Source organism: Micropterus dolomieu, linkage group LG10 (assembly GCF_021292245.1).
Source record: "Micropterus dolomieu isolate WLL.071019.BEF.003 ecotype Adirondacks linkage group LG10, ASM2129224v1, whole genome shotgun sequence".
NCBI classification, from domain to species: domain Eukaryota; kingdom Metazoa; phylum Chordata; class Actinopteri; order Centrarchiformes; family Centrarchidae; genus Micropterus; species Micropterus dolomieu.
In genome coordinates this window covers 8,453,016-8,466,998 of record NC_060159.1, presented here as the reverse complement: position 1 = coordinate 8,466,998, position 13,983 = coordinate 8,453,016, and positions in this window count along the sequence as shown.

Sequence of the window (13,983 nt, the reverse complement as noted above, 5' to 3'; positions counted from 1 at the left end):
GAACAAGGCAGGAGATCAAAGCAAGGGACTGCCACTGACATAAATATGGAAATAATATGACTCAGTGGGAACGTAGGGTGTAACAGAGACAAGATTGGCAGACGAGAGAAAAAGATTAGTAGACACAAGAGGAAGAGACTTGGTTTGAAGATGACGCTGATTTTGTACATTTCTGTTTTGTGTAACTCCATTACTCAAGTTCAGGAGTTTGTTTTTTTTTCATTATTCCCCAGGAGCAATTTGTCTTGCAGTCTGCTAGTTTTTCCTTGACCCAAACAGCGTTGTGGAGGGTTGGTTTAAACCAGCAGGCCTTCTCTATTGAGTGAGTTATGGCTTTTCATGTAAAAACATACATAATAGACAACAAAGCCATGTGGCGGGAACTTGGGTTTAGTTATTTGTGTGCAGGTTGTCAGAAGCCATGACATACTGGCAAACAGCACTCTATCTCTCCATCTCAAAGAAAACAGTAGCTCACAGCCTGCAGCATCCTGCTGACGAAACACTGCACATGACCCATGTTAATTTTCATAACCTTTGAAAAGCAGAAAAGAAATGTTGACTTCTAAAACCAACTAAATTCTGAGGACTTGCTGACATAAACAAGACATTGCTCCAAGTGGTTTTTTTTTTTACTTTCAGGTTGACAAAGACTAGGTTGCTTAAAGGTACATAAATTAATATACACATACTATATAAAGTATATACTATAGTATATAAGTATATACTATATAAGTATAATACTTCTAACATTGACATATCAAAGTGAGGGGGTTAAGAGCCCCAGGACTTGTCATTTTTACTATTTGTGTATTTAAATAAATGAGATACAGGGTGTTAATTAAGCCTCTCGTGATCTTAAGATGTGTTGGTGGTTGATGTGATATGTACTATGAGCTCTTACTAGTATGTATTGTCAGTTGTAGATCTGTATTTGATGCTCTGTTGATGCTTGTATGTTGTTCCTCAAATGTAAGTCGCTTTGGATAAAAGCGTCTGCCAAATGAGTAAATGTAAATGTAAATGGTGGGTGTACTTTTAACTTTGGATGGATCCAACTCATGAGTGAAATTATTTCACTCATGAGTCATATAGTCTCATATCTAAATGTTTGGGTAAAGCTTAAAAGACCAAAGTGTAGTGTGCTGAAAGTTTGGTAGTGACTACTTAAAGTTCCACTAAAATGGAAGTTACAGGATTTTAAGCCTCCACACATTTCATTCACACAGTTCACCTTTATACTCCAAACAAGTTCGGTTTACTGTTCTTCACATTATAATTTGATCTAAATGTCTGAGCTCCTGTTTCACAGTTTACGCTACTGCTACTCTCAACTGCACACATTGCTAACCCTATGCTTGTATCCATGTACTGATGGTCACCTAACGTTAATCAACACTGCGTAATGTTATGTACAAAAGAGAAAGTCTGCTCCTTGTCGTGAAGTTTTTTGAGTTGCATATGCATAAGTTATGCATGAAAAAACGCAGCGCCTTCATTCACTTCATTCATTCACCCCTGTGTTAGTACAGCTGGGGGTTCCAATGCAGAGGGCAGGGGAAAATAAACATGTGGCCTTCTGGTAAAAAAAAGTTTCACCTGGCTCAACTTTTGCCACAACTTAATGCAATGCCATCCAACACAGCATAGTGTGCCAATTTCTTTTACGAGAATGACGTATGTTGAATGTCCAATGCAATTGTTTTCCTGGTGATCATTGTGATTAAACATGAATGAAATAACTTTCCAGAGTATTCTTCCATCAAAATCTTGTTTGGAATAACTTTCCAGAGGTAAATCATCCTCGTATGTCATAATATTATAAATTATGTTATCTATGTGTGTAGTGGTATCTGAATAGCCTCCTTAGTATTTGATCATCTTGCAGTCGCCTGAAACCTCCCATGCCCACAAACACAGGCCCTTGTGTTTTTCGTTCTGAACACGTCCCTGCCAATTTACGCACTTTTGTCAGGTTGTAGGCTTCACCTGAAAGAGTATGCTGCTGTCAAACAAGATTGACAAAACAAACATTTGCCACACCAGAGAAACCTTAGAGTCTAAACATCGTCAGTGTAGCACCAAGCTGGGGATGGGTGATATAACAAATTAATTTACTCAATTATAATTTAAGTAATGGTAAAATGTCGAGGTGGGAGTACATGAAAATGTGCATTGGGTGAACTGACCATAATTTTCTTTTTATTAATGCATTATTTAATTAGATTTTAATTGATTTTAGCACTTTGCATTGCAACATAATATCCAGTCAAATTAATTTCTGATGTATCAATGAATCAGGTAGCCTGAACATTCAGTAAAGCTTTTCATCAATCACCAGTTATCTTTGGAGACACTGCACCCACAAAGTTCTAAAGCTGGTGCGTTGTGTATTTACAGTTTGAAATAAGATTGTATTTTTAGCTCTGAACCAAACTAGTCACAGCTTATTCAGAACTGTTTGCTTGTTTTAAATGGAGGTTGCTAAATCTCGTTCCTCTTCAAGCTTGACGCACTAAATTGTTTTGTTTTTTCCACTTTCTTAATCACCGTACATGCTTACATGCGTGCTCGGCCCTCTGCGTGTGCACATATCTGTGCGTTTGCATTTGGGTGTAGATAGGTGCGTGTATTTTCTGTTTGTGTGTGTGGGGGAGAATGTGAGTGTGGGCGCAGCGCAAGGATTAAAGAGGCCCTGGGATGAATATGTAGAGCAGATGTAGCAGCCGAGCTCAAAGGGTTATGCCTGGAGCCCATTTGACACTGTAGGAAATGTCGTCTCTGACGGAAGGCAAAGTGTCTGTGGGGTCACCAGGTTGAACTAATAACCGAGATCTTCAAAATGATATAAACATATACAGAAGTATAAATGCTTGACCCTTCCAGAGGAGCGTTTCTGTTTAACAGAATATTGGAGGCTGTTGCCATAAGTCTGGGAGTGCACTTTTTACGACTTCCCCATTTAATTTCTGTTCCTAACATAAAGGCATTTGTAATATAATAAATGCCAGCAACTTCTAGGGGGAAAATCTATAATTCACTCCAGTTGGGTAATTTATTCCATTTGTTTAGTCACAAAGGGCTTTGGTCCGGATCAGGAAACTACAGAGACAACTGTCTTTCGAAAGCGAGCAGACTGGCCAGTGATCAGTCAGTTCCTCCGGAGCAAAAATGAGGAAAGCGTTTCTCTGTAGTCTCAACAACGCCTCCGAACTCACGGGCCGTTTCTGCGCCATGAGGAAACTCCATGTCAGCGTTTCATCTCAGGACTCCCACTCTCTCTCACACACTCAGCTCTCCGTCTCTCTATGTCTCTCCCTCTCTATTGGATTCTTCTCTCTCAACTTGCAAAAAAAACACACACATGCCCATAAACAAGGAGAAAAAAAAAACATCCATTAAAAGCCTGTGAAATGAAGCCTCAGCACCACAACATAAATGCTAAGCAGCAAGAAAGAAGTGTTTGATTTAGCAGCTGAACCTGCGTGCAGACAGTGGAGCTGGAGACTGGTCATTTAAACTGCAGCGTAAAGGTTAGAGAAGCTGATTTGTGACCAGGAAGTTGCTGAAAGGCTGTGAAGGCTGTCAGGTTGTACAAGGTATTTTACCCTCATCCACTCCAGCAGAGTGGCTTTGTGGCCACCAGTTGATGACTTTGGATATTTTTGCAGCTACCAGGTGTGAATGTGTCTATAACTGTATAAATGTGAGGCAAAGTGTTGCTGAAAAGAGCATGTGTGCTTTGTGGACTTTTGTTAAAGATATTTGTTCAGAACCTTTTCTCCATGATGAAATGACACAAAAAATACCTTTGAAAACATAAACTATGACGAGATGTGTTTCATTTTTTGTCAGTAAATAAAAACTTAATTATCAAGTGAAAGACCAAAGGACAAATAAATAAACTAATCACCTATTAAATATGCAGAATTGCACTTTATATGCTCCTGATTGTTCCAAAACTATCTTTTCGTCATAGGTTGATGTAGCTGTTTGAATTTTTGCACTAAAAAGCAACATTCAGCATTTTGTCATGTCTCTATCAGAATTGTAAGATTCTTAAACTGAAAATTACACAGCTGGAACAAACTAAAACATGCTTCCCAGGCATGTTTCTGGCATCTATAAAAAGGTAAGCTAACAAGAATGTAGCTAACATTATCAAGAACTGGGTGGGACCAAACATTCTTATTTCCCTTTTTCTTGTTTATCAGAAGGAAGGCCTAAAAGATTATTGTCAGCTGTATCTTAATATTAACCCAGATGTGTACTTAATTAGCTTTTTAGGTTTAATGTTATCAGGTGTTTTTCAGCTGCAAGTGAGTGCAGTGTAGAAGGTTCCCATGCACAGCTTTTATTCTGCGGTGGAGGTCAAAGGTAGCTGCAAAAATGCCAGCCAGAGACTGGGAATGATAACTGCACGTGTCTGTTACAGAGTGCGTGTTTTCTATCACTGCAGGGCAACAATACCTCTAACCATGGTCACTTTAATAATCAGAGATAGTCACAGCTGTGGTCTGATAATGCTGAGCACATACAAAAACTGCACAAAAAATTTAACTAAAGCTTCACGGATGATCTTTCAGACTAACTAACTAACTAAAACTAACAATCATCAAATGACTAAAATGTGTGTAAAAGTACTATATTTTTGTCAAAAGTCAAAATCAGGTGACAAAACTATCACTAGTTATGAAAAAAATAGTCCTGATGTTGCTTGATTCCAGATAAACTCTTCACATATATATTCAGTAAATGTGTTAATCCCTTGAAAGTGTAAGCTTTATCGCTATAATGTTCAGAATTTCTCTCCAAAATGTTTAGATTTTCACATTGGCATTGCTGCCTAGCCGCTCTGTGCCAGACACTATTTCGGATCCGTGTCCCAGTCTTGAGTGGTAGTGTTTATTTTTCTGGCAATGGAGGCACCAAGTGTTAGTGCAAGACACTGAACAAAGACTGCAAAGTAGATTTGGTGTGGGACTTGGTATATTTGAACATCCACGCTTGTGTACAGTAGAGGCCCTGGAGCGCATTGCGGTGTGTATTTGTTTGCACCTGTCTGTCTCTGTAGATATAACCAAGAAAGATGCAAGCTTCCATATGGGAGAGGGCCTTTTGAGAGTTTATCAAAGTAGTGAAAATATTACTTTAAATTTCTACACATACAGTACTGTACTGTAAAGACATCTGAATTGTTGAATCTCACTGGAAATAAAGTGTTACTATACTAAAATAAAAAAGGAATAGTCAGTTTGAGAGTGAACTTGTATGGCATCATTGTGTCTGTCTTATATCATGTACTTATCACTGACCAATTCCTGTACAGTTCGTTTTACATCTTTCTGCAGTTTGTGGCATGGAACTTCAGCTATCTATTGAAACCATGTGTCTCGTATTAAACACTTCCCTTCCACTTCAAATAAATCAGCCATAGTTGACATTTTAACTTTATTGCAGCTGTATTAGGTTCCGTCATCCCCCTCAAACTACTGCAGATATTTCTGCTTTTATTTCTTTATTAGAGCTCCTGTTTGACTATTAAGGTACAACAGCTAGGTCCTAGTACTGTACTGTTTTGTTGCAAAATAAGTGGAAAATTCCACGTTTCCCTTTTTCATACATTCACCAAACTTTAATCTAGCATCAAATTCAAGATTTGCTTTGCTTAAGTTGATTTGAAAAGAAACCCCTTTCATCCTTTCATGACTGAATACTCAAATAGTGGAAGGACCTATTTTTAGGAGCGCTGTTTAGAAAGGAGCCGCCACAACCCAAAGTCACCCCACCCCGCCTGTGTCCCATCTCACCCCAGCCCATCCCCACAGTAACTCAGTCTACCCACTGCTCGACCCTCCCACACACTCAAGCCTCCTTTCCTGCGCTTCCAAAGCCCTTCTGCTACTTCTCTGCGACTAACTAATCTCCGAGGTGAGGGTTAGGCTGCAGGAGAGGATGACACGCTTCTGACTCTCCTCATCCATCCAGACCTTTCATTACTAACCCCCATGCAGCTCTGTCTTCCGTGAAACCCCAACCTTATAGCCTCAGTCTCAACCTCAGCCCAGGGCCCTGAGACAGCCAGGCAGCCAGACCCCTTAGAGAGGCACGGTGCCTTTGTGTGGCTGAAATCCCCAGCTTGTCTGCCTCCCATTATTCCCCCATTCAAGCTCCAAATCAAAGCCAGCTCACATATGAAATGCTTTTGAGGTTTAAAGCTTAACTATACCACTAGTGCAACTACTGCAGCTACTATTACCAAAGCTTGCATGATGGATCAATATTCATGCATGCCTCCAAGGGTGCAGAAATTATAGGCAATCTCATCCTATGGGAACTAATAACTCTAATATCAACAATATGTTTGTGTTTCCGAACTAATCGGGCCCCAGTGATCTAAGATAAAATGTGGGCTAATATATTTAATCTTCATTAATAACTGCTCAGAGTCTTGTGGCAAGTTGTAATTACAGTATACCCTTTTTCATTCTCAGTTTGACAAGTGGTCAGTCAAACATAGTGCCAGAGGGCTGGAGACTCCAGAGTACAGAAGGATTTTTTTGCAGCTGGCTCTTTATTTAATCTAGCGCGAGTGGAAATGAAATGACAGCCGTACCATGCTCGTATACTCCCCTAACAGCGATGATGGATGCTTTTTGATTCTTTTTTTTTTTTCTGATGTTCATTTTTGCTATGGTGCCCTTTCAATAAATATTTTTAAGTCTGTCAGTTAATTCTGAAATTCCATCGATGAACTCTGTCCAGAAAAATAAACAGGGCCGCCACAGCAGTTGGCCTGGATGGGGAGTTGTTATTTTGTTCGGGCTATTGGCAGGGACTCTACACAGAAATATTGCTTATTTTGCTTCGGTTCACATTCAAGCTTCTGACAGTTTATGTGAAAAACTGCAAACTGTATTGCCATTTAAACACAACTGCTCTGTTCGGTAATTACAAGCTCCATTCACACAGATGAATGAGACAGACAGCCACAGAACAAGGATTGTTCTTGAGACGTACACATTCTTGTGATCTAGAACACATTGTGGTCAAATTGCAATCAGAAGAGGGGGGAAAAAAGATAATTTTCTTCATCATATTTGTATCAATCTTGCTTGCTTTTTAAGGATTGAACTGGAAACCTTGGAAATCCCAACAGGGCAATTTGTTGGATAGAATTTGGGAAAACACTGCGGTGAAATTCAATGTCCGCTCTGTCAGTGATATTTCTTTATAAAGGATGTTGCAGTGCAGAAATGTTGACATAATCACCTCAAAAATTTCCTGCGTCAAAAAGGCAACTTCGTCGGGCGGTTTAGACCCAATCATCGGGCTTTGTTGTAAGTCATGAGTGGGCCAGTGGCCGTAGTGGCCCACAACCCACTGAGTGGGCTCACTCAAAAATAGAATGGTACATTCCAAACCAATATAACAGCGGCAGTGCACCATCACAAGACCGCAGTAAATGGCAAAATTATTGTGCATACTTTCTGAGGCACGCCTAAAAAACCCCACTGTATCCACATGCACTCCCGCTAACATCAGGTAGCATTTAAGTGTCTTCGCCCTAATGTATGACTAAACATGCTGCCCCTTCACCAAGCTACCCTGATATGCAGAAAGGGACACTGCCATATGCCGCTGCCTTACCAGACAGTAAAGACAACCGGGCCTTCAATAACAGGATATGGTCTGCATTTCTCATTTTGAAAATGTGCACAAACAGCTCTTTAAAATAAAACACAGCTTCTGTTTGATAAAAAAAGAAAAGACAAAGAGTCACAGAGCAGCCGCCCATTTCCTGGGAAACTTTGCTGTGTCGCCGGAACGTTTTCAAATGTTTTCCTCTCTAACTGTGCATTCTGCTGTTTTCCCACTCATGTGTTGTAAAAATCAGGCATGTCCCCCGCTATAATGAAGCGCCTCTCTAAAAAGACAGGATGGGAGAAAATTGAATTAATGTTAATATGGCCATTAGGTTACCACCCAGCAGGAGAAATATGGCAAACCTCAGCCATTCATGCTGTACCGCTGTTAATCACTTTGTTACACTCCAAACTTTCATCTGCATAGTTTTGGCCAGGAGCAGGGGGAGAAGGCAAACCCAGAGCTAAACCAGAGATCTGTCTGCAACGTAGTCTGTCTTCCAACCACGCACTGAAAGCTCCTGGTGAACACACAAACTCTGCTGTGAGGTATCCTTGAGGAAAATATCCATTTACTTCACAGCAACACACAAAGGTGTGCCTCAAACCGGGCTGAAATAGAAAAGCTGACACACGCCGACACACTGGCTGCACCATATATCCCTCCTGTTTCTAGTTCTCAGGGGTGAGCGTATCTGCCAGTACTTGTTGGCCTTTGGGGAGGCCATTGGATGAAAAGAAGTAGTGACTTGGACCAAAGCTGTCAAAACTTTTAATTTAATCTTGATGGAAAACTTCACCTCATACAAAAAAATAACAGAGTTTTATGTCTGTTGAGGTTTCATTTGTTGCAGAATTTATGGCCTAAATATTGACTTAAAATTGGTCCTTTAATTAGCTGTGCCAGTATGAAATAAACAGTCACAGAAGCAATGAAATCGAGCATGTGGATACAGTCACTGTATAGCACAGATGCAACCGTAAGCTCATTCACAGATCTAAATCTCCCTGCTGCCTGTCAGAGTATTTGTATATATCCCATGAATCATCTGTTGTGTATCAAATAGATCCACAGTTTCATCTGACAATAGGTGTAGCATCAACATCAATGTGTTCCAGATCTGGAAACGTGATAGCCTGCCTTTCTTCTCCCTGTAAACAGATCATCCATTCAAAGCCTCTACATTTTAAACCAGCCCAGGCTCAGTGTCCGCTGACTGGTTCCACGTGTGTGCAGGCGGCACTGAGGTGTGTTGTATGTGCAGGCTCCACTGACGGGGTCATGAGTCACTGGGACAGGGACGTGACTGATGCCCTCCCATAGGTCTTACTCTAATTACTGCTGAGGTGTCAGTGATTGCCCTAGCAACAATCCTGAGCTTGGTTGGTGCGCTGTTTCAGCCCCTCCAAGATGACACAGTCACAAAACCCAAGTCCGTAAGCTGTAATTGTGCATTTTAGTACTGCATTACTCAATCACTATACACCTTGACGCTTGGATGTGCGTAGGTCGTGGTGAGCAGCGACCCTGTCAACTGCTGTAGTAATTGCTGCTGAGTAATGTTCTTGCTTTGGCTCGGATAGGGAAAAAACTCACCAATAAATCTGGAGGCCATTTTAGGACGTCGCCCAACAGGCTATGAGTTCGCATGGGAAAAAAATCCTTGACTATTATAAGCCAAAGAAATGGCAAAGTTGAAACCATACAACCTTAACAACATCAAATTAAAGCTCTCATCAAAAGTTGGCTGCTGCATAAAGAGGGCGAGAAGGCACAAAGTTGGCCAACAAAGCAGCACAGTTAGAGGAAATACCCGCACCACTGACTGCACAGAAGCACAGCCTCTAGTCATTTCCAATGCTTGCAAAGACAATGGGGATACACTGAGGCTTAAGTAATAAGCCCAAAATGACTTCCAGAGCGGCAGGGCCTCTTCATTTCAGCAAGGCAGCGATGCGGGGAAATCAGAGCCACGCGAGTTGAGGGTTTCGTGGAGGATCAAAGATCGTTATTAGCCTACACTGTCCATCCACCATTATGGGCTGATCTGCCGCCGATGGCAACCATATGCCGGCCGGATTAACCTCTCCATCACAATCACTATCCAAGGGAAGAGGAGACGAAGACGAGAGAAAAGTGGAGGCTCAAAGCAGGAGAGGAGAGCAGAGCAGAACAGAGAGGTGAGAGGAGCCCAAAGAGACGGGGGAGGGTTGAGAGGAGTGGAAGTGGAGAGGTGGAAAACATCAAATGTCAGTGATGTGTGGCATAACACGTGTGCCCAATATGCAAGAAGCCTTTTGGCAGGTTTCCCTGACCTATATAGTCCGGAAGTTGCCGAAACTGAGTCTTTTAACTTTGAAATGAGCCACAGTAGATGTTCTGTACTGCACATTTGGAATTTTAATAAAGCTGATAGTGAGTGAGCAGTGGTAGTAGTGTAATACCTTTCCGGCGAATTAGGTTAGACAGCAACCTGCTACACAAGAGCCACAGGCTTTGCACAACAACCCACATTAGCTTTCCTGCTAAAGTCAACTTCTTATCCAACAAACATGAATATACATCTTGTCAGCTGCAGCACATCAAACAGTGTGCATATGTACTCGCAAATGTCACTTCAGTCCAGTTAGATGCCATTGTGGTCCTTACTGTTCAATACCTGCTAACATGCTGTCTGTACATAACATTTAGTTTATGTTCTCTCTTGTTCTCTACGGTGAAACCGGACCCGGCACCATGAGGGGTTGTATTTTCAGTTATATTTTTTGCCCCCTCTGTTTAATTTTTATGTATATATAGAAAAATAGCAAAAACAAAAACATTTTTGTGAGAATTCTGCTGGTTTGCATAGGTGTATGCTGGGGCGGCACTGTCCGTAGTACTGTAATGGAGACAGACAGAACACGTAACTTACACCTGTTATTAAAATCTGTATCTGGATATGTTATCCGCATAATAAAATATCCGATCCTGTATTAGTATTTTTAATGCATTCTCGTTATCCATTGACATTGGCTCTCTGTCATCCAGAAAACTGCGCGTGATTAATTTGAGGTGAAGGCAAATTAGTCCCAGACTCCCTTAAAAAAATCACATTGTTTTGCGAGTTTTTAAGTTAGGGGAAACATTTATAAACTTTGTGAAATGCTGTCTATGACAAATTGTTAATTATTTGTCCCCTCTTACTGCAGCGTCTGCAGTTCACGAACTTCCTTTTGCTGCAGCAGAAATGTTCATTAAAATATGTATTTTTGAAAGCAGTATTTATTTTATTGTCTTGACTGTTAATTAGCACATGCCTAAAACAACCTCAGGTTTAGTTAGTAGTTTAAAAGCTGATAGCTAAATGAGAGGCATTGTGTAATTTTGTGATTCATAATCTGAATAGTCGATTATTCTTTTCAATAATCAATAGATTAATCGACTATCAAAATAGTCTTTAGTTGCGGCCCTAATGACATGCCTTGTTTACAGCAGAAGCAAAATTGACCATTAGAGGCGCATCTCTTTCAGTCTTCTCACTTGCTATATTTTATGTCAGCTAAAAGAGAATCATTCATGAATTATAAAAATATGTATCACTCTGCTAGTGCTACTCTCTATTTTGGATCAGTAGCCATATATTATACTATTGCATGGTAAAATCAGTTCATTTTGTTCTGAAAAAATTGCCCACTCGCAATTTTAAACAGCCCCCTAAGTAACTTCATCCTGGCGCCAAGCCTGGGTGTAACACAGGCACTCTGGCAGCTGCTGTCAATCAAACACAGACACCAACACGCCCCCCCAGCCAGCTGAGACAAAAAGGAGCATCTGATAGGCATTCAAAGGCATTTCTCTTCCTTTTAATAATAACAAACTATAAACAACACAAACATTATTTGTGACTGAAGGCAATTTCAGTTGGACAGATTTTTAAAAAAAATTATAAACTACATAGTCAGGGAATGCAAATCTTTGAACTGAGCAAGGGCGGACTGGCCATCAGGAATACCGATAAACTACATTGAATGTTTTTTGGTATGTGCCTTGATCGACTGGCGTATAGTGTGTGGTTACTGGCCCAGACTGGGGTTGGGCAGGGCGACAAAAGGTGACAAAACGTAAAGGTGGTTTAGCTATCATTATGTCTGTTACCAATGAGATAGCTAACAATTAAAACAGGGATGGCTTACTGTTTTTTTTAAATGAACTTAGAGACTAACCAACACACAAGTATTGCTCTAATCAAATCACAGTGCGTTACTTTAGGGATACTACCAAAAATTCAAGCCGGTCAGAACACTGATATAGTTATAGAACAATATATAATTTTCTTTTTGATATTTCAAATCAACATCAAACCCCAAGCACATATGCAGTATATATTTACATATAGAAAATATATATACCGTAAAACTTTGATTAATAGCCCGGGCTTTTATTTTCTAAAATCACTGAATTGACCCTGCCTTTATTTGGGACAGGCGTCCATATGGTACAGGCCTTTAATTCCTCTTGCACAAAACTGAAACTACTATGAAACAGTTTGTTTATTTTAAACAGTTATCCAGTAATATCAAATACATGTCATTCATTTGATCTTGCTCCGACAGACGGCTTGTGCGCTTTTATTTTGATGGCAGCAACGCAACAAAAACAACACTGTGCAGGATGAGAAACGTGTGTTTATTTGTCAAAATGTGTTCCCACACCAGGCCAGTAAAGGAGATAGGTGTTTATTTCGGACTCTGTTATTAATTAAAGTTTTAGGGTATAGATACTGTATATCTATACTAATTTACATTGGTCAGAAAAATAAGGGAACATTTAATCACCACAGTGTAACATCAAGTTTAAACTTCATGGATAGGCTATCAATCTGTCCTGTTGGGAAGCATAATGAGTGAATCAGTGTCACCTGTATTGGTGCAAGTGAAAGTGACAACAGGTGCACTGGAGAGGCAACAGCAAGAAAACGCCAAAAAACGTAGCCTAATGGTTTTGTAGGTGGTGGCCACAGACAATTACTATTTTCTAATCCTTCCTGATTGTTATCTAGTTTTGTGTTTTGCTAGTGTCCTTGTCACTACTGGTAGCATGAGGCGCTAACTGCAGCGCATTCAGGTTGCACAGGTAATCCAGCTCCTCCAGGATGGCACATCCATAACAAAGGTTTACAAGGTTTGCTTTGTCTCCTAGCACAGTCTCAAGAGCATAGAGATACCAGGATACGGCCCGTTAACACAAGGAGAGCTGGACAGGGGTGTAGAAGGGTATCAACCTTGCAGCAGGACCGGTATCTGTTTTGTGCGAGGAGGAACAGGAGGAGCCCTATAAAATGAACCCCAGCAGGTTATTGGTGTGCAGGTATCTGACCAAACTGTCTGAAACAGACTCCATGAGGGTGGCATGAGGGCCCGACGTCCTCTAGTGGGATCTGTGCTAACAGCCCAGCACCTTGCAGCTCAATTGGCATTCACCATTGGTGCACTGTTCTCTTCACAGATGAGAGCAGGTTCACACTGAGCACCAGTGTAACAGTCTGGAGGTGCCGTGAAATCCTCACAGCCATTGTCAGACCTTACGCTGGCGCAGTGGGCCCTGGGTTCCTCCTGGTGCAGGATGTGTAGGCAGTTCCCGGATGATGTTAGCATTGATACCATTGACTGGCCCTCACGTTCCCCAGACCTGAATCCAATTGAGAACTTCTGGAATGTTATTTATCGGTGCATCCAACGCCGCCGAGTAGCGCCAAAGAGTGTCCAGCAGCTCACTGATGCCATGATCCAAGTTTGAGAGAAGATCCCCCAGGACATCTGCTGTCTCATCAGGAGTGTATCCAGATGTTGTAGTCACTGAAGTTGGTTCAGCCTGTGACTTTAATTTTTTTACTTTTATTTTGAGTGTGATTTTGAGTCCAGCCCTCAATTTGTTATCAATTTTGGTTTCCATTGACTGCTATTACGTAATTTTGTTATGAATTATACAATGTACAGTCACAGTTTTCAACTATTTTTCGTTCATTGTAATCTGATATGATGATTTAGGTGTTCCCTTCATTTTTTTGAGCAGTGTATTTAATTTCAGGTCTAAAAAAAAAAGAATAAACCGTGTTTGTCAGTTGTTTGTCTCCTTAGCCCCCCCCCCCCCCCCCCCCCCCCCCCCCCCCCCCCCCGGCCAGCTCTGTGCCTGTTCCATATTACTCAGATGAGCCGATGAGTCGTAAGGTTTAATGGGCCTCTGCTCTCTTTCATCAGTAGAGAGCCCAGTCATCACTACTGAGTGGAAAGCCTATGTGGGCTTGGCCGCTTGGGGAATAAGAGTGGGATTAAGTGATATCATATTGTTTAGCAG